This window comes from Schistocerca gregaria, chromosome 8, assembly GCF_023897955.1.
Source record: "Schistocerca gregaria isolate iqSchGreg1 chromosome 8, iqSchGreg1.2, whole genome shotgun sequence".
Taxonomy (NCBI): Eukaryota; Metazoa; Arthropoda; class Insecta; order Orthoptera; family Acrididae; genus Schistocerca; species Schistocerca gregaria.
This window is the reverse complement of record NC_064927.1, coordinates 265,905,905-265,933,740: the sequence shown is the minus strand read 5'-3', so window position 1 is coordinate 265,933,740 and position 27,836 is coordinate 265,905,905. Positions and strand designations below refer to the sequence as shown.

The window sequence follows — 27,836 nt, the reverse complement described above, 5'->3', positions numbered from 1 at the left end:
CGACGAGGCACATTTTCACTAGAATGAGTCAGTAGTTGACAAACAGAAATATTGCTTTTGGATCCCTGAACAGCCTTGCGTAATTCACGAAAGGCCCCTTCACTCCCCACGTGTGAACGAGCTGTGTGCTGTACCAGCTGTTGACGTAATCGAGCTTTTTTTGTTGACGACGGCGTAACAGTGATTTGAATGAAAATCGGAGGAAGCCCAAAAATCGAGTAAAAAAATGAAAGCTTTTGACATAATGTCGTCGGGAAGGGATGTCAATGACCACCTCCTGTCCTGTTGAATCATTGCTGAGTCTTCTTACGGATGAGAGGCTCTATGAGGTAAACATGTGCGCAGTCATTAGCGACATACCGGTATGCTGAAGCTCTGGCACACTATTCGGCCTTTCGTCATGACAATGAGCGCCTGTTGTGCCAGTGTAACTCAGTAGTTCCTCCGCTTTATTTGTCCGCCGTGTCAAGCACCGTTCGGAGGCGCATATGAACGGTGCGTGCGTCGTGTGTTGTCCTCCGTTCGTGTCTCAGTTCTGCGGCGTGTCGCCACGGTAAATCTATTGTGTGTCCCGTGACGCGCTCATTGACCCCTGTTTGAAGCGCTTTGCCAGCCCGTGCTTACGAAACCACGGGAGCACGGAAGCCGCGCAACACCTGCTACACGCGACACGCCAAGAATCTGGCACAGTGCGAGCTAATCTTTCCCCTCCCTCCCTCAACCAGTCCTCACCCTACTCACCTCTGCCTCCTTCCAATGCCTCCTCTGAAGCCTCTCCTCTACTCACACCAACCGCCTCTCCCACCACACAAATATTACACGTATTTGTTTCATCATTAGTACAATGGTACGCATCTTATGGTACTGACGAACGTTAGTACACAGTGCGTGTCAGGAGGAAAAAGGCTCATTTCAAGGGATGATTCTGAAGGGAAAACAATATACACTACCGACCATTAAAATTGCTACACCAAGAACACATGTAGATGGTAAACGGTTATTCATTGGACAAATATATTATACTAGAACTGACATGTGATTACATATTCACGCAATTTGGGTGCATAGATCCTGAGAAATCAGTACCCAGAACAACCACTTCTGGCCGTAATATCGGCCTTGATACGCCTGGGCATTGAGTAAAATAGAGCTTGGATGCCGAGTACAGGTGCAGCTGTCCATGCAGCTTCAATACGATACCGCAGTTTATCAAGAGTAATGACTGGCATATTGTGACGAGCCAGTTGCTTGGCCACCATTGACTAGACGTTTCCAATCGGTGAGAGACCAGGAGAAAGTGCTGGCCAGGACAGCAGCCGAACATTTTCTGTATCCGTACACGACCAGCAACGTGCGATCATGCATTATCCTGCTGAAATGTAGGGTTTCGCAGGGATCGAATGAAGGGTAGTGCCACGGGTCTTAACACATCTGAAATGTAACGTCCACTGTTCTAAGAGCCGTCAATGCGAACAATAGATGACCGAGACGTGTAACCAATGGCACCCCATACCATCACACCAGGTGATACGCCAGTATGACGATGACGAATACACGCTTCCAATGTGCGTTCATCGCGATGTCGCCAAACACGGATGCGACCATCATGATGCTGTAAACAGAACCTGGTTTCATCCGAAAAAATGACGTTTTCCCATTCGTGCACCCAGGTATGTCGTTGCGTACACCATCGCAGGCGCTCCTGTCTGTGATACAGCGTCAATGGTAACCGCTGCCATGGTGTCCGAGCTGATAGTCCATGCTGCTGCAAACATAGTCGAACTGTTCGTGCAGATGGTTGTTGTCTTGCAAATGTCCCCATCTGTTGACTCAGGGATCGAGACGTGGCTACACGATCCGTTACAGCCATGCGAATAAGATGCCTATCATCTCGCCTGCTAGGGATACGAGGCCGTTGGGATCCAGCACGGCGCTCCGTATTACCCTCCGGAACCCACCGATTCTATATTCTACTAACAGTCATTGGATGTCGACCAACGCGAGCAGTAATGTCGCGATACGATAAACCGCAATCGCGATAGCCTACAATCCAACCTTTATCAAAGTCGGAAACATGATGGTACGCATTTCTCCTCCTTACACGAGGCATCACAATAACGTTTCACCAGGCAACGCCGGTCAACTGCTGTTTGTGTATGAGAAATCGGTTGGAAACTTTCCTGATGTCAGCACGTTGTAAGTGGCGCCAACCTTTTGTGAATGCTCCGAAAAGCTAATCATTTGCATATCACAGCGTCTTCTTCCTGTCAAATTTCGCGTCTGTAGCACGTCATCTTCGTGGTGTACCAATTTTAATAGCCAGTAGTGTACAAAAATGCATTACATTCGCAACGGTTCGTCTCATAAAGTTATCGACAAATTCACCGGTAAGGAAATTTTACATGGAGGTACCAGTAGCCCTGAGAGGCCCCTGCTCAGCGCCCTCTGACGTCGGCGTCTGTCTGCAATGCTCCGTGTTACTACAGGTCTGTCAGTGTTCACTGTTGCCCGCAGAAAGCGCTTCTCTTGCCGATTTACATGAAATTATGAACCATCTTCTGCCGTATGTTGGAATGGCAACGAAAATTTATTCCGGATCCGATCCCGGATTTCCCATGTAAAGCGAGCGGTCGCGTTCGCGCTTCGGCCATCCGAGCACGAATCATGACGAACTTCCACACCGAGCGGTCTAAGGCGCTGCAGTCGTAGACTGCGCGGCTGGTCCCGGCGAAGGTTCGAGTCCTCCCTCGGGCATGGGTGTGTGTGTTTGTCCTTAGGATAATTTAGGTAAAGTAGTGTGTAAGCTTAGGGACTGATAACCTTAGCAGTTAAGTCCCATAAGATTTCACACACATTTGAACTTTTTTTTTAACTCAAACATGTCGTCGTCCATGTATCACAACCTGCACTAATACGTTACGTATATTCCAGTCCATGAATAACATTTTTATGGAGAGTCGAGGGCCTGATATGGGTGAAAAAGTACGTAATAGCTGTGCCAACATTATTAAGGTGTACGACGCAATATTCTTTCGGGCATCCATGGGTGGATATCCGAAAGAACATTGCGTCGTACAGTATTTCACAACAACACAGGGAATGCTATTTCTTACTCTGAAATATTTTAGACCTTGAGGCTACACACACAGGCCTCGCACTATAGGCGGTGTCACTTGGAAAAAGGGATTAGTGACCATAGTATCATAGCGGCGATGGTTACTAAAGTTAATAGATCCATCAAATAGGCTAGGAGGGTGTTTATGCTTGAAGAGGTAGATAAACATTTATTACACTGAAGAGACAAAGAAACAGGTACACCTGATAATTTTGTGTATAGCCCCCGCGAGCGCTCAGAAGTGCCGCAACACTACGTGGCATTGACTCGACTAATGTCTGAAGGAGTGCTCGAGGGAACTGACACCATGAATCCTGCAGGGCTGTACATAAATCCGTAAGAGTACGAGGGGATAGTGATACCTTCTGTACAGCACATTGCAAGGTATCCCGGATATGCTCAATAATGTTTATATCTGTAGAGTTTGGTGGCCAGCGGAAATGTTTCAACTCAGAAGAGTGTTTAAAAGCCACTCTGCAGCAATTCTGGACGTATGGGGTGTCGCATTGTCCTGCTGGAATTGGCCAATCCCGTCGAAATGCACGATGGACATGAATGGATGCAGGTGATTACGTATGTGTTACCTGTCAGTCGTATCTAGACGTATCAGAGATCCCGCATCACTCCAACTTCACACGCCCCTCACCATTACAGAGCCCCCACCAACTTGAACAGTCCCCTGCTGACATGCAGGGTCCATGGGTTCATGAACTTGTTTCCGTATCCGTACACGATCATCCGTTCAATACAATCTGAAACGAGTCTCGTCCGACCACGCAACATATTTCCAGGCATCAACAGCCCAAAGTCAGTGTTGATGGGCACAAGTGAGGAGAAAAGCTTTGTGTCGTGCACAGTGAGGGTACACGAGTGGGCCTTCGGCTCCGAAATCCCATATCGGCGATGTTTCGTTGAATGGTTCGCACGCTGACATTTGTTGATGGCCCAGCATTGAAATCTGCAGCAATTTGTGGAAGGATTGCCCTTTTTTCGGCCGCAGCGATGTCTGTTATGTTTTGCCTGATTTCTGATATTCCCAGTACACTCGTGAAATGCTCGTACGGGAAATTCCCCACTTCATCGCTACCTTGGGGATGTTGTGTCCCATCGCTCGTCCGCCGTCTATAACACCACATTCAAACTCACTTAAATCTTGATAACATGCCATTATAGCAACAGTAACCAATCTAACAACTGCGCCAGACACTTGTCTTCTATAGGCGTTGCCAACCGCAGCGCCGTATTCTATCTGTTTACATATCATTGTATTTTAATAGGCATGTCTATACCAGTTTCTTTGGCGCTTCTGTGTAGTATTGTACTTGGACAACGAAAGGAAATCATTTTAGTTCCAATACGACGGACGGCGAGGCATTATGGGCTATGTTTAAACTTATTGTAAATCGCCCTCTAGAGAAGTATGCGCCGAGTATGTAGACGGGAAATGCCCACCGTGGTTTAATAATAAACTTTGGCAAATGCTGAAGAAGTAGAGAGTGAGAGAGTGTTTCACTCTCGATTCAAAAAAGAATGGGTAAATGTAGACTGGCAAAAGTTAGTAGAAATTCGGGCGTCTATAAATTGATCATATATTAGAGAAAGATCTTGTTGAGAACCAGAGAAAAAAATCTGCTCCTCCGCAAAATCACTAAGTGGGTTGAACGCTCCTATCCAGTCACTCCTTAACCATCCTGGTGTAGAAGTAGAAGACAGAAATGCAGAAGTTTTAAATTTCACGTTTAAAAAATGATTTACGCATGAGGATCGTTTGACCTTCGCATGGACTCCCGTATGGACGACATAGAAATAAGCATCCGTGAAGTTGAGAAACAACTGAAACAGCTGAAAAAAGTAATCAACAGACCCGGACCGAATTCCAGTTCGGTTTTACTCTCCACCTGGGCAGCAACAAACTGAAGCATTAGAAATATACTGAAACGTTTGGGCATTTTATTGTTGGTCACATGGATCGGATTCGCTGGCTAAGCTGGCTGCGTTGCTAATTGCAATTTGTGAAGCATAGAGAGGAGTAGTTTCTGCAGTATGTGGATCTCCAACATCAGGGACTGCTTGGTAGCTAATGAAAAAGTACCAGACATTACATGTTGTGTTTCCGCTTCTATTTGTAAGTCAGGAAGTACTTTATGGATGCAAATTTCTGATAGAGGCTCGACACATGTCCTGCTATTAAGGAAGATAGGTAAACTCCCTTCGTCAAACTTTGATTCCCTGAGCGCAGCGTGATAAAGGGTAGAGTCAACTTCAGAGCTGAAAATATGTAGAGATGTTTTTCGTCGTATCTTATCGAAGCGTAAACTTGGAGCTATTCTCTCCTATTGATGGGGTCCCATTTCCTTGCTCCTCTCCCTCCACTGCATCGAGCCCCTGATAGCGAAGGAAAATAGGAAATACAGGGACACTACAGCAGTAGTGAGAAGGTTACCTCTGACACTTCGAGTTCTTGCTGCTGGGTACAGTTAAGCCAATTTGAAGTTCCAGTGCCGGCCGCGGTGGTCTCGCGGTTCTAGGCGCGCAGTCTGGAACCGTGGGACTGCTACGGTCGCAGGTTCAAATCCTGCTTCGGGCATGGATGTGTGTGATGTCCTTAGGTTAGTTAGGTTTAAGTAGTTCTAGGGGACTGATGACCACAGATGTTAAGTCCCATAGTGCTCAGAGCCATTTGAACCATTTTGAAGTTCCAGTTCAAAGTATTTACTCCATAAATCTTTAACATCAGCCCAAAAGTTTTCCAGGCTGCGGTGAAATACCTGTAAAGCTACACTAAATTAAATAACTGAATGGCATTATTGGCCGAGAGTCCTCACGTGGGGAAGTTTGGCCGCCGAGTTGTAAGTCTTTCCAGCTGACGCCAAATTGGGCGACTTGCCTTTCGATGATGATGAAATGATGATAAGGACAACACAATATCCAGTCCCCAAGCGGAGAAAATCTCCGAGGAAGCTGTGAATCGAACCCAGACCCACTGCATCACAGCCGCGCGGAGTGGCAGAGCGGTTTAAGACGTCCTGTCACGGACTGCGCGGTCCCTCCCGCCGGAGGTTCGAGTCCTCCCTCGGGCATGGGTATGTGTGTTGTTCTTAGCATAACTTAGTTTAGGTCAGTCTAAGTAGTGTGTAAGTCTAGGGACCGATGACCTAAGCAGTTTGGTCCCTTAGGATTTCACACACACACACACACACACACAAGCGCGCGCGCGCGCGCGCGCTCGCGCACGCACGCACGCGCACACTGCATCACAGCCGGATCCGTTGACCACTCAGCAAATAAGTAAATTAATGACAATTTAACGTCTCTCTCTCTGGATAACGAAACGCCTATACCACGCTTAACAATTACAGTTAATTGTCTCAGAATACGAGATTGCGTGCTAGTATCTGAATATGCACACGTGTTTGTTTGGCGTGGTGTGTGGGAGGATCTTATTTTGTCAAAGACTTTTAATTAGATTTTATATTTATTTTTGTTTAACGTCAGCCTCCAAACTCTAGAAAAGCTTGGTTGGATGTTGCGCGAGATTTTGAACTGAAGTAGAATTTTCCACACTGCTGCTGACTTTGGACAGCAAATTCTGTCACCCCCATACAACAGTGGAAGCAGCTAATTGTTATTATTGCACGATTTCAGTGTTCTTTTATTTTCTCTCTTTGATGGAAACTATGAAACAGTGGGGCTCGTTACGGAACTGTGACATCTTAGACACATCAAATGTCCCAGAATCACTCCTCTTCTTCAATATGCATTCATCGCAAGTACGAACAAAGGCTTTTTATTTTGTTCAGGTTTGCGTTTGTTGTTTCCGGGTTATTCTTATTTGAGGAACACGGTAGACAGTTATGTCGTTCCCCTCTATTTCTTTTTTTTATTCCGCGTAATTAGCCAGACACAGAAAAGGAAATGCGCGTTAATACTCTTCAAGTTCCATGTTTTGACGTTGGACCACTCGGTCAAAGTGTTAACGTAAAGACAAATCTGAACGAGTGTGGAAAATTGAATCTTTAACAGTGAGTCGTAGTAGAACAAAGCACCAAACGAACGCAATCACAGACAGGCGTAAGACCGTTGCACATTTCTTCCCGTCTGGGATACCTGGAATTGGGGAGACTATAGCGCCTGCGCACGGGAGGTGGCACAGATGTAAACGCACCTATTGCAGTTCAGAAACTAAAAACCGTGACCTCCAGCGACATTGTGACTTAATTTGATTTGAAAAGCTACAAAGGTACAAGGAATTAATATTTTCCAATTATTGTTTTGGCAAAACCGATACCACGACTGGAAGGCCTATTTGAGTTATTACTTTGATAAATGTGGCCGTTAGATCCAAAAGGACAAATCATTAAGAAAACAGCAATTTGCTTCTATCCTGGCTACTTTTAACTGAAAGCAGACTCCTTCAGACAGCTTAGAACGCAGATAACTTCCGTGTTTCCAACATCAACATTGGCCGAGCGCCTTAAGATGCGTGACGCTATTTCTGTCGTCAGGGCCACGCGGAAAAGGCCGTTTCCTCGAGAATTACAAGGCTGGTGAGAAAGCTTCCGTTCACAAAAAGTCTAACACTGCTTTTGTTATATTTTCGTAAACAACAGCGTTGTCAAGACTACATTGCCTGACAACACAAATGGAGCACCCAGAAGGCATGGTCGGTACGCATTAGTGTTCGTGTTTTGTGTTGTTACCAGGCCTGGTAGGATATACGACGGGTGTCAAAAAAATACCTGAATTATTTTTTTGCATTTCATTGCGCTCGTGCTTGAGATTGCTGTTGGCAGGGCCGGAGAATTCTGACCTTGAATGACGCAGTACCACACGCGCCAGTCGACCAGCAGTACGCAGTTGGGGGAAAGCAGGGAAAGTGTACGGGCGTGTTTACTGTAGACAACATGGAACTCTAGTTGCAGCAGCGCGCGTGAATTAATTTTGCATTTTTCTTGATAACACTCCATCACAAACATTACAAATATTCCAGCAAGCCATGAGGAAACACAGGTCTTTGAGTGGTATAAAAGATTGTGAGAGAGTTAACATTACCTTGCGAATGCTCCAGGCCTCAGAATGCCCTCAACTTCGAAGACTGAAACCAGTGTTCTAAACATTCATGGTGGTGTCTGATTGTACTATATCGTGTCTCCCTACCACTTTCGCGCAACGACGCTCTGAGCGTGTTTTTTAGGGAACTAGTTTCAACCTGGGACCTGTTGCTGGTAAGGAGACGCCAGACCACACATGACATGTAGAATTCAGAAGAGTTCAGTGAGACTAGCGATGATATAATCAAATGCTTAATGATCTCAGCGTCAGCTCCACTGCACTCCCTGTAAAAGAATCTTAATACTAACTAAATTTAGTGGAAAGGGTTCAAGGCTTTCCTATTTTTAGTTAGCTGGTAAAATAACGTCGAAAAATCAGTTAAGTTTACCATTGGTAACTTTATTCTACTCACAAAACATCATTTATAAATTGCACTATTGATAAAAGGAAATGTTTTAATACAGGATGGTAAAAACCAACTGCGTACAACAAAAATGTGAACGAATATTCCCTGAATGGGTTTCCAAGTTCTACAATCGATCGAAGGATGACCTATGCCATATCACATCTATAATCTAGGTTTAATTTAAGTTTCACAAAAGAGAAAACTATCAAAATGGTCTACAGTGACCCTCAATTATCTTTAATAACTTATCTAACTTGTCGTAAATTACAGTGGCTGATGTGGCTTCTCAATAACTATATAAAAGAAAAATCATCGCGTTTCAGATCTGTTCTTCAAGTGGCAAATGTGAACACCATGAGTTTTATTTAACGTACAACACTAGTATTACGCAAAAAAGGGGTGTAACAGATGAGTCTTCTGCGGTTCTGAGTGAAGCCTTATGCGCTCAAAAATGCGACATCGCGTGCGTTCATTACCTTGTCGGTGTTTAGGCAGCGTCAGGGCGGCAGCGGCCGGCGCAGCAGCCATCCAGCTCGCCGTCCCGGAATTAACTCTCCTCTAACTTCTCCTTACTACAATTTACCGAAGTTAGTTTAAAAAACTATCTGGCTATGTTTTCATCTGACCAATCAGGGTCTCAATTTTAACCTTAAGCTCCGCCTACAATAATTCTGTCTATCCAATGAGAAACGTTATACTTTTCGTGGTGTGGCAATGTTTTTTAAAGTTTGCAACGTAACAGAGACGCTAAAAAGTCTCACGCTAAAACCTGCAGCTAGTGTGGTCCTTTTAGCGTTATCGTAAGATCTATACTGCTCTTCTGGAGGGCTCTATCTTTTAACATGGGATGGGGAGTGATCCTAATGTAACAGACACGCGAAAAAGTCTCACGCTAAAACTTGCGGGTGGTAGTGGCCCTTTTTTGTGTTATCGTAAGATCTATACTGCTTTTCTGGAGGGCTCTAGCTTTTAACATGGGCTGGGGGTTGTCCTTGACATACCTGAGACGCGAAAAAGCCTCACGCTAAAACGTGCGGGTTGTATAGTTGTACAGGTAGGCTCGCAGCGTGTGTGCCCAGCCCCTCCCTTATCTAGCTTAACACGGTTCTGCTCTCGGCTTCCGTCCTCGTTTCTCCCCTCGGAACTGCGTCTGCCTCACGGTGGGAAGGTACGACATGCATTTAGGCATTCTTGTGTTAGTCTGTGGTATTCCATTTGCTCACTCGTTACTCGTATTACTTTGGTTAATTTAATGTCACGATTTATTCGGAGCTATGTGACATACTACTGGATTTGCTTATCATGTCAGGGTTTTCATGTAAGGTGTTGGATTTGCCTGACACCTTACAGTGTCAACACAACTGGGGAAGACTGTCGTTCATCATTAACAAAGATTGCAGAGATTATGAATATATCCTGCGTACCGTTGTTATGAAATGTTCTAGGGCGTAGAAAAGCGGCATTCGGATGTGACAGTCACCCAATGTTGGACTGTATGGGAACTTCAGGGCAGGCGTATTCGTCGTCAAGGTTACTTTCGACCAGTGACGAGCAGAAGGCTCGCCATGTGATAACATGTCAACAATGGAAGGGAAGGCTTATCACGATATAAGTGTATATTTTTTTATTTTTTTTAATAATTATATATTTTATGATTTTGGTTGGGGTGGCTTTAAATATTGTGGGCTAGCATGATACTTTTAATAAACTTATGATACTTTTAATAAACTTACACCGCGATAACACTCGTACGGACATCGGCTGCCCCTAAGTACACAGGATATAATATTTTTTTAAACACAGCGCGCGACTCACCGCCTTCTAATAAATAGTTTGCGTGAGCTCTGCTATTTAGAAAAGAAAATATGTATATTCTTACGCAAACTGTAATTATTAATATGGGTCTCAGGAGCTACAGGTTATTCATGTACCAAATTACACAAAGATTAACTGAGATATTGCGGAATGTAATGCTTTTTAATATTTCTTTTTTATTATTTGCAAGGCAAAACTGGAGAGAATCTCGTCTGCGCGGCCAAAATGAAACATACTGAACTCACTCATTATTCTAAATATTAATAAACCAAATCTATTTTGACTCTTTTTAGCTTTGAAATGAATGAAAGATCCAAATTTAGAGGTCTCTCGTATTCACATTTAATATTATGACTTGATATTTTAATTAAATTATACAGTCAGCGTAATGGCCGACTACATCCTGCTAGGGGAGATGAACTCCCGTCACTACGAAGTTCTGTAAAATTTTTGTTAATTATAATTAATGGTGGCAATCATGAGAGGTGACAACTAAGTCAATAATACACACTTTCTAATGACAATTTTATTATATTTTTCAAAATACAGGTAAAACTTACGTTAATTATCAGACAGCACTACAATGGCGGCCTACCGCTAGACGAAACAAAACAGGAGAGCTAGTTCAATCAAAGCATTGTCTCTGATCTTCATGGTCTATCTTACACAGAGATTATACAAAAAAAAACAATGTTTTGTTAGTTACACCGATATTTGTGTTTCGATAATAATAACTTAGGTTCTTCACTATTTCAAAAAATGGCTCTGAGCACTATGTGACTTAACATCTATGGTCATCAGTCCTCTAGAACTTAGAACTACTTAAACCTAACTAACCTAAGGACATCACACAACACCCAGCCATCACGAGGCAGAGAAAATCCCTGACCCCGCCGCGAATCGAACCCGGGAACCCGGGCGTGGGAAGCTAGAACGCTACCACACGACCACGAGATGCGGGCTTCACTATTTGTTATACATCGCGCATACATACACAGTCTTGGAATAATTTATAATTCACACGTCTCATAACAAAAACTTCCTTTCCCTTTCTCCAAATGTCCATTTATGTGACGTACCGTTACAGGCTTCAGCGAGAGGAGCAGATTTTTTGGGCAAAAACATCACATTTCACGAATCCTAGTTCATCATTATGACCCAGAGACAAAACAGGACACTGCCCAATGGAAACATTCTTCATTTACAGGACCCAAAAAGGCTAAAGCTCAACCAAGTGCAGGAAAAGGCACGCATCTTGTCTTCTTCGATGAGTAAGGTGGCTGAGCAACATGTATCACTGCAAATTATTACTGTGACGTATTGAAGAGACCATTGAGAAGGAAATCTGCAACAAAAAGACTTGCTCAAACGGGATGGTTCCTTCATCAGGATAATGCACCGGCTCATCGCGACGTCAAGACTCAAGAAACAATCACTGAATTAGGTACTGAAGTGATGCCACATCCACTTTATTCACCGGACCTGGCGCCATGTGACTTCCACCTATTTCCGGCAGTGAAAAAAGAGCTTTGGGGTCATTATTCTCAGAGTGATCGAGAACTAAACAATTAAATTTCGGGTGTGCTCAACAGACAATCAAAAATGGGCTTCAGCGAGTGTTTTTAACATTAGACTGAACGCTGTGATCGTTGTATTGTGTCCAAGGGAGATTAATTTGAAGGTCTACAACGAAATTTGAATAAAGTTGAGCAGTATTTTCCACAAAATAAATAATGCCGGTTATTTTTGACACTCCCTCGTACAAGAACAGCTTCGGATGTTGAATGATCACTGCGAAGGACACGGTGACGCCTCGTACGTGTGTGAGACTGCGTTATGAACACCGCACCGAATTATAAATGGGCTTCATTGTTGATCATGATTTGACCAGTTTGTTGAATTGTGTGATATATAAGTTTGTGGGGCACTCAGATGTGACGGTCATCCAATGTTAGAACGTATGGGAACTTCAGAGCAGGCATATTCGTCGTCAACGTTCCATTCGACCAAGTCTGTCCACAATAAAGGAGAATCGCCTTAATGTGCCACAAGCACATCATAACTCCTTCAGATCTGCGAATTCTATCCAACAGCAACTAATGGACTCCCTGCATAGGATGCCATTGATATCACAACACAGAACAGCTGCGCTTGGAGTGGTGTCTTGACCCAAAGTACGCACTGTTAATGAGTGGTATTGCAGTGTGTCCAGCGATGAATTATAGTGCGGCACTACCCCAGATGACTATCAACAGCGAGTTTGGCGGCGATCTGGGGAGAGGTCCCATTCCTTCAATGGTTTGCAAAGGCACAGCGATATCGTTACTGGCGTCAGGTTGATGGAGACATCGGGTATGGAGACATCGGGTATGGAGACATCGGGTATGGAAACATCGGGTATGAATCAAATGGTTCAAATGGCTCTAAGCACTGTGGGACTTAACATCTGAGGTCATCAGTCGCCTAGACATTGTTGTTGTTGTTGTGGTCTTCAGTCCTGAGACTGGTTTGATGCAGCTCTCCATGCTACTCTATCCTGTGCAAACTTCTTCATCTCCCAGTACCTACTGCAGCCTACATCCTCCTGAATCTGCTTAGTGTATCCATCTCTTGGTTTCCCTCTACAATTTTTACCCTCCACGCTGCCCTCCAGTACTAAATTGGTGATCCCTTGATGCCTCAGAACATGTCCTACCAACCGATGCATTCTTGTAGTCAAGTTGTGCCACAAACTCCTCTTCTCACCCATTCTATTCAATACCTCATCATTAGTTATGTGATCTACCCATCTAATCTTCGGCATTCTTCTGTAGCACCACATTTCGAAAGCTTCTATTCTCTTCTTGTCTAAACTATTTGTCGTCCATGTTTCACTTGCATACACGGCTTCACTCCATACAAATACTTTCAGAAACGACTTCCTGACACTTAAATCAATACTCGATGTTAACAAATTTCTCTTCTTCAGAAACGCTTTCCTTGCCATTGCCAGTCTACATTTTATATCCTCTCTACTTCGACCATCATTTGCTTCCCAAATAGCAAAACCCCTAGACCTAACTAACCTAAGGACATCACACACATCCATGCCCGAGGCAGGATTCGAACCTGCGACCATAGCCGCCGCGTGGTTCCGGACTGAAGCACCTAGAACCGCTCGGCTACAGCGGATGGGTATGATTTCAGGTCACGGCAGGTACTGATTGAGAGAACTCTGATGGCATATCGATATGTGACAAACATCCTCTGTTCTTAGGTATTACTCCTCATGTGACACTATCGTGGTGATATTTTTCAACACGACAGTGATCAACCACAAGTGGCACGTGTCTCTGTGCTCTGTGTGTTGATGTTGAGCTACTCCTCTGGGCAGCAAGAGCCCTTGGTGTGTCGCCGATAGAATACGTGTGGGACCAGATCGGATGTCAGCTCTTTCCCGGTGCAAGTATCCAGTAGGGTATCAAGTACCAGTTACAAAAGTTGAAGGCCAGCTTGCCTCAGGAGAGGATATAACAGCTTTGTGACACCGTTCCCAACCGAATCAGTGCGGGCATCCAGGCAGAGGGAGCGTAATTCACACTGATAAGTGGGTTCATAGTACCAAGTTCTTTGTAAATTTGTCTCGATTTTGTAATCACTGAAATAACATCAAATATCCTCTCAACCAGTGAAATTCCATTTCGTTCCTTCCTCTCCTTCTGAGTACTTCACATTCTTTTTGTCAGGAAGAGTAATTATCGGAACTTGTTTCAAAGTGTAGTATATTACACTCATGTTAAGGGGAAAAAAAAACAGAACACGTTGAACGACTAGAGACAGGAAGTTCATATTCACAGGGCATGTACATTAGTATGTCAGTTTATGTATCAACTACATTATATACAACGCTGATAAAACTTCCAAGACGATTATCTCCGTAAATTTATGAAAAACATTAAGAACAACCTATTTCTCGGCACTTTTTAATCGCATTCCACGCGCGTGTTTCACTACGGAACAGAAAACAGCCTCATCCATTTTCATACTGCGCATTAACAGTAGTAGTTTTATTTGGACTGTGTCCATCGTTTAATACCACAGAGGTAGCTAAGTAATGTAGAAACATGAAAACCAATCATTTTCACAGCATCGAGCACATAATTCAGATGCTCCATCATTTTTACATTTGCTACTGTACCATTACAATATGAACCCAACAGAACTGATCTGGAGCCAAGCTGCGGGATTTGACCCGAGAAGTAACAAGACTGTTAAGCCGCCAGACGTACTGGAACTAACGCACACAGCTTTTTCACACGTCACCGCCGAACCCTGGCGGGATATAGAACGGCTCGTCATAAAAGAAGAAGAGAACATGCTACGCCTGGTTGGCTTCGTGGATTCTGTTGTTGATAGGCTCGTTATCAACGTAGTAGGTGGCACTTCCACAACTGAAATGTATTTCTCAGGTTCGGATAAGGAAGGAGCTAAGAGATTACCAGACGACTGACTGTAAGTTTCTATATTTAACTATACGGTGAAATCCTTCAATACTCTCTTACGTTACACGCAGCTTATGCAGAAAAATCACCCGTGTAGTTAACACAGGAATTTTCATCATTCTTGTTTTTAATTACAATAGTACGTTAGCTAAAAACGATGACGTGATGCGGATTTCGTCTAGTATTGTGGGAGATTTGCAGTGTATTCATTCAGCTTAAAAATTAAATCAATTTCGAAGCTGTATTGCTCCTGTGCTCCTCTCTTTTTACGTGTGAACTGCAGCTGGCCACATCATTTCAGGCTAGCTGTAGCAGCTGACCCGCCAGTGCTGTCCAAGATAAATGCCCCGGTAAAGCTATTGTCCCGTATTATCGCTAGGTCGATGTGCGCGCAACGCACAGCACAAAACGTACCATTATTATCGTAACGTGACAGTACTGGAGATAGCTTGGCTGCAGTCACACGTGAAACGGAAATCCAATGAGGTTCCAGCAAACGCGGAAGAATACACAGCGCAATGTTTACATCAGGTTTATTCTTATGATGAACGTATTATAGTGAGGATGGCTCTCTTTTACCGAGAGAGTGAATTCGGCAAATTTGCAGAGATACTCATTATACTTCTTGAGCGGCTAATGAATTTTTTTATATTTCTCTGTATTTATTTTTATATTTTATTTAAGCTAGTATATTTCGTGGGGTATTATCATCCAATATATAAAATCACTTTACTTTCATTGGATATATCATAAAAATTCTTTCAGTTCAATATAATCTATTATTTTCACAGATACAATGCACGTATACGAGGTGATTCCATGGTGAAGTTATAAACATTCGGGAATGATGGAGAAGGGTAGATGTATCAATTTGAGGTAAAGGACTCTGGTCCGGAAACGACCGAGTCGAAAATCGTTTTGACACATCTGGCAGTGGACGTGTTCTATTGCAAGCTCTTTGCTTTCCGTATTTTGCGAGGAGATAGTATGAGTCAAACCATGAAAAATTGTCCAATAAAAATGGCCCTAAAATGTATACGTTAAGAGCTATGAGCACTCCTTCAGTGGAAAGGATGTGTTTCACAGTTAAGATATTAAAAAGTGTTCATAACCCCTAAGATATGCACTTTACAGCCCATGATTACTAAACAGCCTTTTCTTGTTTTGGTCCATACTACCTCCTACCAACATATGGAAAGCAAAGAGCTTGCAGTAGAAGAGATACACCACCAGAGTTATCAAAACGATTTTCGCATATAACTTTCGACTCGGTCGTTGCCAGATCAGTCCCTTACTTCAAATTGATACATATACCCTTCTCCATCAGCCCTGAAAGTTTAAAACAACATCGCGGAATAACCCTGTGTACTGCAACACTTAACAGTATTGACTGTGCATGTGATCAAGATTCAATTAGAAGTGAAGCTTTACAAGATGACATACTGCATTGCAAATATGTAATAAACTTTCGATTAGTTTATTTTTACAGTGAATTTTCCTGACTGACATTTGAGTGTCTGGAGACGACCCTGACAGCAGTGGGATGCCAACCTTACTTTCGCTCACCAGGAGTGATGATGGCCTGGTATGACATTTCATTTCATAGCAGGACCCCTTTGGCATCCAAGGCACCCATACAGCACAGCGGTACATAGAAGATATTCCACTCCCCGTTTCTTTGCCCTCCGTGGCAAGCCATCCTGGTCTTACATTTCAGCAAGATAATGCCAGCCCCCACGCGGCGAGAGTTTCTACTGCTCGTCTTCGTGCTTGCCAAACCTTATGTTGGCCAGCAAGTTCGCCGGATCTCCCCCCAATTGAGAACGTTTGGAACATTATGGGCAGAGCCCTCCAACCATCTCGGGAGTTTGACGATCTAACGCTCGTGTTGGACAGAATGTGGCACCATATCCGTCACCAGAAGTTCTAACAACTCTTTCAATAAATGCCAAGCCGAATAACTGCTTGCATAAGGGCCAGAGCTGGAGCAGCGCGTTACTGACTTGCTCAATTTGTAAAGCTCTTTTTCTTCAACAAATCATAGAGCTTTTCTAAAACTGTAATCATTTGCTTGTCTGTACATGTACCAACGGTCTTGCCGCAGTGGTAACACCGGTTTCCGTCAGATCACCGAAGTTAGGCGCTGTCGGGCTAGGCTAGCACTTGGATGAGTGACCATCCGGTCTGCCGAGCGCTGCTGGCGAGCGGGGTGCACTCAGCCCTTGTGAGGGAAACTGAGGAGCTACTTGATTGAGAAGTAGCGGCTCCGGTCTCGGAGACTGCCATTCGGCCAGGAGAGCCGTGTGCTGACCACATGCCCCTCCATATCCGCATCCAGTGACGCCTGTGGGCTAAGGATGACACGGCGACCAGTCGGTGCCTTTGGGTCTTCATGGCCTGTGCGGGAGGAGTTTAGTTTTTTTGTCTGTACATGTACATCGCATCTACCGATTTTCGTGCCATTCGGGTTATTCCTGCGTAGTGCGTCTTTATTTTTCTTAGGGTGTATATTACTTTATCACTACGTCTTCTCGACTGTAATAGTTCAGGCGGGTAGGATAGCACTGTGAAAGCTCCAATTTATTGTCGCACTACACCACTCAAAGTGTGTATTTGACTATGGAAGCCAAACTGCCCAGCGCCGCGCGGGATTAGCCGAGCGGTCTGGGCCCTGCACTCATGGACTGTGCGGCTGGTCTACATCTACATCTACATCCATACTCCGCAAGCCACCTGACGGTGTGTGGCGGAGGGTACCCTGAGTACCTCTATCGGTTCTCCCTTCTATTCCAGTCTCGTATTGTACGTGGAAAGAAGGATTGTCGGTATGCTTCTGTGTAGGCTCTAATCTCTCCGATTTTATCCTCATGGTCTCTTCGCGAGATATACGTAGGAAGGAGCAATATACTGCTTGACTCTTCGGTGAAGGTATGTTCTCGAAACTTTAACAAAAGCCCGTACCGAGCTACTGAGCGTCTCTCCTGCAGAGTCTTCCACTGGAGTTTATCTATCATCTCCGTAACGCTTACGCGATGACTAAATGATCCTGTAACGAAGCGCGCTGCTCTCCGTTGGATCTTCTCTATCTCTTCTATCAACTCTATCTGGTACGGATCCCACACTGCTGAGCAGTATTCGAGCAGTGGGCGAACAAGCGTACTGTAACCTACTTCCTTTGTTGTCGGACTGCATTTCCTTAGGATTCTTCCAATGAATCTCAGTCTGGCATCTACCTTACCGACGATCAACTTTATATGATCATTCCATTTTAAATCACTCCTAATACGTACTCCCAGATAATTTATGGAATTAACTGCTTCCAGTTGCTGACCTGCTATTTTGTAGCTAAATGATAAGGAACCTATCTTTCTGTGTATTCGCATCACATTACACTTGTCTACATTGAGATTCAATTGCCATTCCGTGCACCATGCGTCAATTCGCTGCAGATCCTCCTGCATTACAGTACAATTTTCCATTGTTGCAACCTCTCGATGCACCACAGCATCATCTGCAAAAAGCCTCAGTGAACTTCCGATGTCATCCACCAGGTCATTTATGTATATTGTGAATAGCAACGGTCCTATGACACTCCCCTGCGGCACACCTGAAATCACTCTTACTTCGGAAGACACTGGTCCCGGTGGAGGTTCGAGTACTCCCTCGGGCATGGGTGTATGTGTTTGCCTTTAGGCTAATTTAGGTCAAGTAGTGTGTAAGCTTAAGGACTCATGACCTTAGCAGTTAAGTCCCATAAGATTTCACACACATTTGAACAACAAACTGCCCTGAGGACAATTCTAGACATGTAATAATGACTCATATTTTCTACTGTCATAGAAAGTTGGTTTTTCACCAGACTGTTAACGGATTTGTACCCAACAGAATATATACACTGCAGAGACCATTGTGTACGTGACACGCTCTCTGCCACATCGTTGTTAACGTAGTTTATTATTATCATCCTAGGTTTGAAACAAGAACTTTGGACCAGTGAACACAGACTTGGATGGCTCTCTAATCGTAAGAGTTGGCAGCCTACATTGAAGGTGCAGCCCAGTGAGTATCAGTGTTTCCGTCATCTCTCTCTAGAGTATTTGTCTTTATAATTTTTAATAGCTTCGCCATTAAAAATTTATTTTTCCATAGTAATGAATTCATCTTTCAATTGCTGAACCTTGGAATAGAGGTAACAGTTTCGTCTGTAAATGTCGCATTTCCCGACGCTTTTGCACAACAAATCGTTCTGCAAAAGGTGCGTTTTGTTGAGATCCTTAATGCAGCGTGTCAAATAAACTGCATATTTTCGTGGTACACAAATATAAATTGGAAAGCCGGTGAAAACTGTACGTTGGCTTTATACACATGGCAATTAATGTAGTAGGCCTACCTACTTGTGTACTTCTATGAACCAATCACAGCGTAGGACTCATGACGTCATGCAAAGGTGTTGTGGGGTTACAGCATAACACTGAGAATGTTTATATTAGTATTTGTTCATTAATAATGTTTTGTGAAATGGAGCCTGCAGTCACAATTTGATCTGTAGCCTAGCCTGAGGAACTGGCTAATAAGAGGAAAGAGAGCAGGCGCCACGTTGATTTACGAGTTTCAAAATTTAAAGCGCCATATGTTCCACAGTTTATATTTATACATATATAAAACGCAAATATGCGATTTAATTCAGAATGAGAATTTCACTCTGCAGCGGAGTGTGCGCTGATATGAAACTTCCTGGCAGATTAAAACTGTGTGCCCGACCGAGACTCGAACTCGGGACCTTTGCCTTTCGCGGGCAAGTGCTCTACCAACTGAGCTACCGAAGCACGACTCACGTCCGGTACTCACAGTTTTACTTCTGCCAGTATCCGTCTCCTACCTTCCAAACTTTACAGAAGCTCTTCTGCGAAACTTGCAGAACTAGCACTCCTGAAAGAAAGGATACTGCGGAGACATGGCTTAGCCACAGCCTGGGGGATGTTTCCAGAATGAGATTTTCACTCTGCAGCGGAGTGTGCGCTGATATGAAACTTCCTGGCATATTAAAACTGTGTGCCCGACCGAGACTCGAACTCGGGACCTTTGCCTTTCGCGGGCAAGTGCTCTACCAACTGAGCTACCGAAGCACGACTCACGTCTGGTACTCACAGTTTTACTTCTGCCAGTATCCGTCTCCTACCTTCCAAACTTTACAGAAGCTCTTCTGCGAAACTTGCAGAACTAGCACTCCTGAAAGAAAGGATACTGCGGAGACATGGCTTAGCCACAGCCTGGGGGATGTTTCCAGAATGAGATTTTCACTCTGCAGCGGAGTGTGCGCTGATATGAAACTTCCTGGCAGATTAAAACTGCGTGCCCGACCGAGACTCGAACTCGGGACCTTTGCTTTTCGCGGGCAAGTGCTCTACCAACTGAACTACCGAAGCACGGCTCACGTCCGGTACTCACAGTTTTACTTCTGCAGTATCCGTCTCCTACCTTCCAAACTTTACAGAAGCCCTTCTGCGAAACTTGCAGAACTAGCACTCCTGAAAGAAAGGATACTGCGGAGACATGGCTTAGCCACAGCCTGGGGGATGTTTCCAGAATGAGATTTTCACTCTGCAGCGGAGTGTGCGCTGATATGAAACTTCCTGGCATATTAAAACTGTGTGCCCGACCGAGACTCGAACTCGGGACCTTTGCCTTTCGCGGGCAAGTGCTCTACCAACTGAGCTACCGAAGCACGACTCACGTCTGGTACTCACAGTTTTACTTCTGCCAGTATCCGTCTCCTACCTTCCAAACTTTACAGAAGCTCTTCTGCGAAACTTGCAGAACTAGCACTCCTGAAAGAAAGGATACTGCGGAGACATGGCTTAGCCACAGCCTGGGGGATGTTTCCAGAATGAGATTTTCACTCTGCAGCGGAGTGTGCGCTGATATGAAACTTCCTGGCAGATTAAAACTGCGTGCCCGACCGAGACTCGAACTCGGGACCTTTGCTTTTCGCGGGCAAGTGCTCTACCAACTGAACTACCGAAGCACGACTCACGTCCGGTACTCACAGTTTTACTTCTGCAGTATCCGTCTCCTACCTTCCAAACTTTACAGAAGCCCTTCTGCGAAACTTGCAGAACTAGCACTCCTGAAAGAAAGGATACTGCGGAGACATGGCTTAGCCACAGCCTGAGGGATGTTTCCAGAATGAGATTTTAACTCTGCAGCGGAGTGTGCGCTGATATGAAACTTCCTTTCTTTCAGGAGTGCTAGTTCTGCAAGTTTCGCAGAAGAGCTTCTGTAAAGTTTGGAAGGTAGGAGACGGATACTGGCAGAAGTAAAACTGTGAGTACCGGACGTGAGTCGTGCTTCGGTAGCTCAGTTGGTAGAGCACTTGCCCGCGAAAGGCAAAGGTCCCGAGTTCGAGTCTCGGTCGGGCACACAGTTTTAATCTGCCAGGAAGTTTCATATCAGCGCACACTCCGCTGCAGAGTGAAAATCTCATTCTGGAAACATCCCCCAGGCTGTGGCTAAGCCATGTCTCCGCAGTATCCTTTCTTTCAGGAGTGCTAGTTCTGCAAGTTTCGCAGAAGAGCTTCTGTAAGGTTTGGAAGGTAGGAGACGGATACTGGCAGAAGTAAAACTGTGAGTACCGGACGTGAGTCGTGCTTCGGTAGCTCAGTTGGTAGAGCACTTGCCCGCGAAAGGCAAAGGTCCCGAGTTCGAGTCTTGGTCGGGCACACAGTTTTAATCTGCCAGGAAGTTTCATGCGATTTAATTGATTACTGCAATAAAGATCTCTCGAAAATGCATCGATTTTGCTACCTGTTTGTTGTACGAAAGTGTCAGGAGATATGATGTTGCCAGAGAAAATTGTTACTGAGGTACGTCACATCTAGACATCAGTTCCTAACGCGGGAAATGAAGACATTTTAAGATTATACTCGTACGTATACCTCAACCTCAATAAAAATGTAAAGATCTAACTTCAATATTAAATACACACATCAAAAAAAGATTTGCATCACCTCGGTTCCAAGAGTTCCGGAACCTGGCCAGGAAATTGGAATAGAGATCAAAATAAACATCATTTCCCCCCTTTTTTTGCTCATGAAAACCACACATTGCATGTTGTACCACCATATAGCAAGACCTTCTCTGCATGTTGTACCACCATATAGCGAGACCTTCAGAGATGGTGGTCCAGATTGCTGTACTCACCGGTACCTCTAATACCCAGTAGCACTTCCTCTTGCATTGATACATGCCTGTATTCGTCGTGGCATACTATCCACAAGTTCATCAAGGCTCTTCAGTACCGCGCTGCATGGTGTCGTTCAGAGATGGACCTCGCCATGGACGTCGGGAGTGAAGTTGCTCATCATGCAGTCTATTGCGCACAGTTTGAGTCATGACACAATGCCCTGTGGCTTAACGGAAAGCATTATTCAACAAAGGTGGCGTTGCTGTCAGGGTTCCTCCGAGCCATAATCCGTAGGTAGCGGACATCCACTGCAATAGTAGCCCTTGGGCGGCCTGGGCGAGGCATGTCGTCGACTGTTCCTGTCTCTCTGTATCTCCTCCATGTCCGAACAGCATCGCTTTGGTTCACTCCGAGACGCCTGGACACTTCCCTTGTTGAGAGCCCTTCCTGGCACAAAGTAAAAATGCGGACGCGATCGAACCGCGGTATTGACCGTCTAGCTAGGCATGGTTCAACTACAGAAACCCGAGCCATGTACCTCCTTCCTGGTGGGATAACTGGAACTGACCGGCTGTCTGACGCCCTCCATCTAATAGGTGATGCTCATGCATGGTTGTTTACATCTTTGGGCGGGTTTAGTGATATCTCTGAACAGTCAAAGGAACTGTGTCTGACGTTCCACAGTCAACGTCTATCTTCAGGAGTTCTGGGAACTGGAGTGATGCAAAACTTTTTTTTCATGTGTGATATAAAACTTTTTTTCATGTGTGTGATTATCATTTACCAAAATTGGTAATTTTTACATGAGAAAGAGAAAAAACTGCACATTTGGTAACATTCTATAAAAACTACAGATTCTGCGTTAAGTTGGTAAAAGCCACCAATGTACAATATTTGTTGCATTAGCATTTTCACGAAATATTCCTGTTCTTAAGTATGGTTCAATAAAACTCACAAAAAGTGTAATTTACTCTTTGTGGTGCAGTTCTTTAAGAGTTGCTCCACTTCAGTTTATCTACATCTACATCTACATGGATACTCTGCAAATCACATTTAAGTGCCTGGCACAGGATTCATCGAACCACCTTCACAATTCTCTATTATTCCAATCTTGTATAGCGCTAGGAAAGTATGAACGCCTATATCTTTCCATACGAGTTCTAATTTCCCTTATTTTGTCGTGATGATCGTTCTTCCCTATGTAGGTCGGTGTCAACAAAATATTTTCGCATTCGGAGGCGAAAGTTGGTGATTGGAATTTCGTGGGAAGATTCCGTCGCAACGAAAAACGCCTTTCTTTTACTTTTTCCAGCCCAAATCCTGTATCATTTCTGTGACACTCTCTCCCATATCTTGCGATAGTAAAAGACGTGCTGCCTTTCTTTGAACTTTTTCGATGTACTCCGTCAGTCCTATCTGGTAAGGATCCCACACCGCGCAGCAGTATTCTAAAAGAGGACGGACAAGCGTAGTGTAGGCAGTCTCCTTAGTAGGTCTGTTACATTTTCTAAGTGTCATCATCCATTTATGTGACATGTGACAGTTGTTTCTGTATTCTTGAATCGGCTTATTCACAACAAGCCGCTTGCATGGAACAGTGTCAAAAGCCTTCCGGAAATCGAGAAATACGGAATCGGTCTGAAGTCCCTCGTCAACAGCAAAGACAACCTTTGGTTAGCCTTCCCCACAACATTTTCTATGTGTTCCTTCCAATTTAAGTTGTTCGTAATTGTTATACCTAGGTATTTAGTTTATATTAGACTGATTTATTGTGTAACCGAAGTTTAATGAATTCCTTTTAGCACTCATATGGATGACCTCATACTTTTCGTCATTTAAGGTCAACTGCCAATTTTAGCACCATTCAGATATCTTTTCTAAATCGCTTTGCAATTTGTTTTGATCTTCTGATGGCTTTATTGGTCGATAAACAACAGCGTCATCTGCAAACAACCTAAGACGGCTGCTCAGGTTGTCTCCCAAATCGTTTATATAGATAAATAAAAGCAAAGGGCGTATAACACTACCTTGGGGAACGCCAGAAATCACTTCTGTTTTCCTCAATGACTTTCCGTCAATTACTACGAACTCTGACTTCTCTGACGGGAAATCACAAATCCAGTCACTTAATTGATTCGATATTCGATAAGCACGCAATTTCACAACAAGCCCCTTGTGTGGAACAGCGTCAAAAGCCTTCGGAAATCCAGAAATGCGGAATCTTTGTGAAATCCCTTGTCAATAGCACTCAACACTTCATGCGAGTAAAGAGCTAGTTGTGTTTCACAGGAACGATGTTTTCTAAGCCCATGTTGACTGTGTGTCAATAGACAGTTTTCTTCGAGGTAATTCATAATGTTCGAACACAATATATGTTCCAAAATCCTGTTGCATATCGACGTTTACGATATGGGCCTGTAATTTAGTAGATTGCTCCTACTACCTAGTTTGAATATTGGTGTGATCTGTGCAGCTTTCCAGTCTTTGTGTACGGATCTTTCGTCGAGCGAACGGTTGTATATGATTGTTAAGTATGGAGCTAATGCATCAGCATACTCCGAAAGGAACCTAATTGGTATACAGTCTGGGCCAGAAGACTTGTTTTTATTAAGTGATTTAAGTTGCTTCACTACTCCGAGGATGTTTACTTCTACCTTACGCATGTTGGCAGCTGTTCTTGATTTGAATTCTGGAGTATTTACTTCATCTTCTTTTGTGAAGGCATTTCGGAAGGCTGTGTTTAGTAACTCTGCTTTAGCAGCACTTTCTTCGATAGTATCTCCATTGCTATCGCGCAGAGAAGGCTTTGATTGTTTCTTGCCGCTAACATACTTCACATACGACCAGAATCTCTTTGGATTTTCTGCCAGGTTTCGGGACAAAGTTTGTTGTGGAAATTGTAAGCATCTCGCACTGAAGTCCGCGCTAAAATTCGAGCTTCCGTAAAAGATCGCGAATCTTGGGGATTTTGCGTCTGTTCAAATTCTACATCTACATCTACATCCATACTCCGCAAGCCACCTGACGGTGTGTGGCGGAGGGTACTTTGAGTACCTCTATCGCTATGCCTCTGTGTGGGCTCCAACCTCTCCGATTTTATCCTCATAGTCTCTTCGCGAGATATAAGTAGGAGGGAGCAATATAGTGCTTGACTCCTCGGTGAACGTATGTTCTCGAAACTCGCGTTGGTCGAGATCACAAAACTGTCATGCGAATATGAAATCAATGTGTCCAGGAGAACCACACTCAACGACGTGCAGGACCTCAACAGTCCCAGAGGACAGATCAAGCTCGACCAACTGAGTAGGCCCGTACTGGGGTTGGTCAAAAATACGGAAACAGAAAAAACACAACACATTACTTGCATTATGCAGTGTAGGAAAATCGCTGGCATTCGAAACAATGTCCAGTCGTCTCGGATTGGGTAGATACAAATCCTGTATGGTTTTCACGTGAATCCTACACCATCCTCCCTGGAAAAGAGTGGCAACTTGATGATGGATGTGAACAGTGATCACACACCTTTCTCTCCAAAGCAGAACAGAAAGGGTCAATAATATTGAGAGATGGCGACTTTGGTGGCCAGGGGATATGTGACAATTCATCCTCGTGCTCACAAAAAAAAAAAAAAAAAAAACAGGTAAATCGAACTGTGTGAACAGGTGCCGTGTCGTCTTGGAACACAGCATCATCACTGTGGAACAAACATATACAATGCAATGGACTTGATCAGCCAAAATGATCACATAAACCTTGGCAGTAATGCGACCTTGCAGAATAATAGCCGGGCCCGTGAAGTAAAACGATATGGCTGCCCAAATATTCACCGAACCCCCGCCATGTTACACTCTTGGTACGTATACTCCGCCAGAAGTTGGTAACAGCCCGACCAAATAAAATTCTTCCACTGCTCCATAGTCCAGGTTTTATAACTGCGAGACCACGATTTCCTGTTACAACATTTGAATCACCTATGATTGGTTTTGGAATTCTAATTCGCCCTGCAATTCCCAACTTAAGAAGCTCCCTTCGTGTTGCTTTGGTACCGAGAATCCTTCAGTGACTTTGCAGTTGTCTCTCTCTTAATTCTCGTCTCAATCCTCTTTAATGACCGTCCGTTTCGATCATTCAACACACACCGTCGTCTGCGTTGTAGCTTGGCTGATGATATTTTTCCGCTTTCCCTGTATACCGTATAAATCTTTCGTAGGGTGCCTCTTGAAACACCAAACGCTTCCGCCGCCTTGCCTAAGGAAGTACTCAACATAAGAGCACCAACGGTCTGTCTACCTTAGAATGCTTTGAGCTGCCTCATAATGGACTCACAACTGCACAGAACACTGCTATTACCACTAATGAGACTTGCAACGTATTGAGGACATCACGCAGGTGCTGTTCGTGGTCAAATGAACCAGCGCAATTTGCAGACTTGGCTAGACCTGCATTTATGCTCAAGCATACATCTCTCACGGTGTTTCTATATTTTCGTCTCCCTTCCTGTACCTTGAATCAAGAAATGGGCTTGTTAGCAGGAAGAGCACAGCATGTTGTTCTCAATGGAGAGACGTCTACAGACGTTAAAGTAACCTCTGGCGTGCCACAAGGGAGTGTTATGGGGCAATTGCTTTTCACAATATATATAAATCACCTAGTAGATAGTGTAGGATGCTCCATGCGGGTTTCGCGGATGATGCTGTAGTATAAAGAGAAGTTGCAGTATTAGAAAATTGCAGCGAAACGCAGGAAGATCTGCAGCGGATAGGCGCTTGGTGCAGGGAGTGGCAACTGATCATTAACATAGACAAATGCAATGTATTGCGAATACATAGAAAGAAGGATCCTTTATTGTATGATTATATGATAGCGAAACAAACACTGGTAGCAGTTACTTCTGCAAAATAGCTGGGAGTATGCGTATGGAACGATTTGAAGTGGAATTATCGTATAAAATTAATTGTTGGCAAGGCGGGTGCCAGGTTCAGATTCATTGGGAGAGTACTTAGAAAATGTAGTCCATTAACAAAGGAGGTGGCCTGCAGGACACTCGTTCGACCTATACTCAAGTATTGCTCATCAGAGTGGGATCCGTACCAGGTCGGGGTGACAGAGGAGATAGAGATGATTCAAAGAAGAGCGGTGCTTTTCGTCACGGAGTTATTTGGTAAGCGTGACAGCGTTACGGAGATGTTTAGCAAACTCAATTGGCAGACTCTGCAAGAGAGGCGCTCTGCATCGCGGTGTAACTTGCTGTCCAGGTTTCTATCGGTTGCGTTTCTAAATGAGGTATCGAATATATTGCTTCCCCTCCCGAGGAGATCAGGAATGTAAAATTAGAGAGAATCGAGCGCGCATGGAGGTTTTCCGGCAGTCGTTTTTCCAACGAACCATACGCGACTGGAACAGGAAAGGGAGGTAATGACAGTGGCACCTAAAGTGCCGTCCGCCACACACCGTTGGGTGGCTTGCGGAGTATAAATGTAGATGTAGGAGACGAGTACGCTGAGAGACAGTGTGATGGCGTCTGGGACACCACCGACTGTCAGCTCGAACACCATTGCTGTGACCTTCCTTGACACTGGAGAAGAGGCAGGCCGATAGTGGTGCGACAAGCCACAGCACTGAACACAGGAGGGGCACAAGCCGGGTGCTCATACGTGTCTCAGTTCTGCGTACGGCATCACTATGAACGTGCCTGTGTATGGAGGCTCCGAGGGCAACAAGAGCGTTGCTAGGTTACATTCGTCGTGCTCACCTGGTCCCAGAAGGTTTCGGGTGCCACTGAGC

The 27,836-nt window shown here is 44.4% G+C and overlaps 1 protein-coding gene and 1 long non-coding RNA gene across 2 annotated transcripts in view; one reads left to right on the top strand and one right to left on the bottom strand.

Moving 5' to 3' along the window:
* The window catches only part of LOC126284372 (calcium uptake protein 1 homolog, mitochondrial), a 613,419-nt gene extending 608,078 nt beyond the window's left edge, over positions 1-5,341 (bottom strand). The window contains exon 1 of the mRNA XM_049983246.1: positions 5,336-5,341. The gene's annotated coding sequence lies outside the window, so the exon portion shown is untranslated. The remainder of the gene's footprint in view (positions 1-5,335) is intronic.
* The window catches only part of LOC126284378 (uncharacterized), a 248,437-nt gene that overhangs the window by 34,160 nt on the left and 186,441 nt on the right, over positions 1-27,836 (top strand). The window contains exon 3 of the long non-coding RNA XR_007551474.1: positions 18,839-18,928. This is a non-coding gene — a long non-coding RNA (uncharacterized LOC126284378). The remainder of the gene's footprint in view (positions 1-18,838; positions 18,929-27,836) is intronic.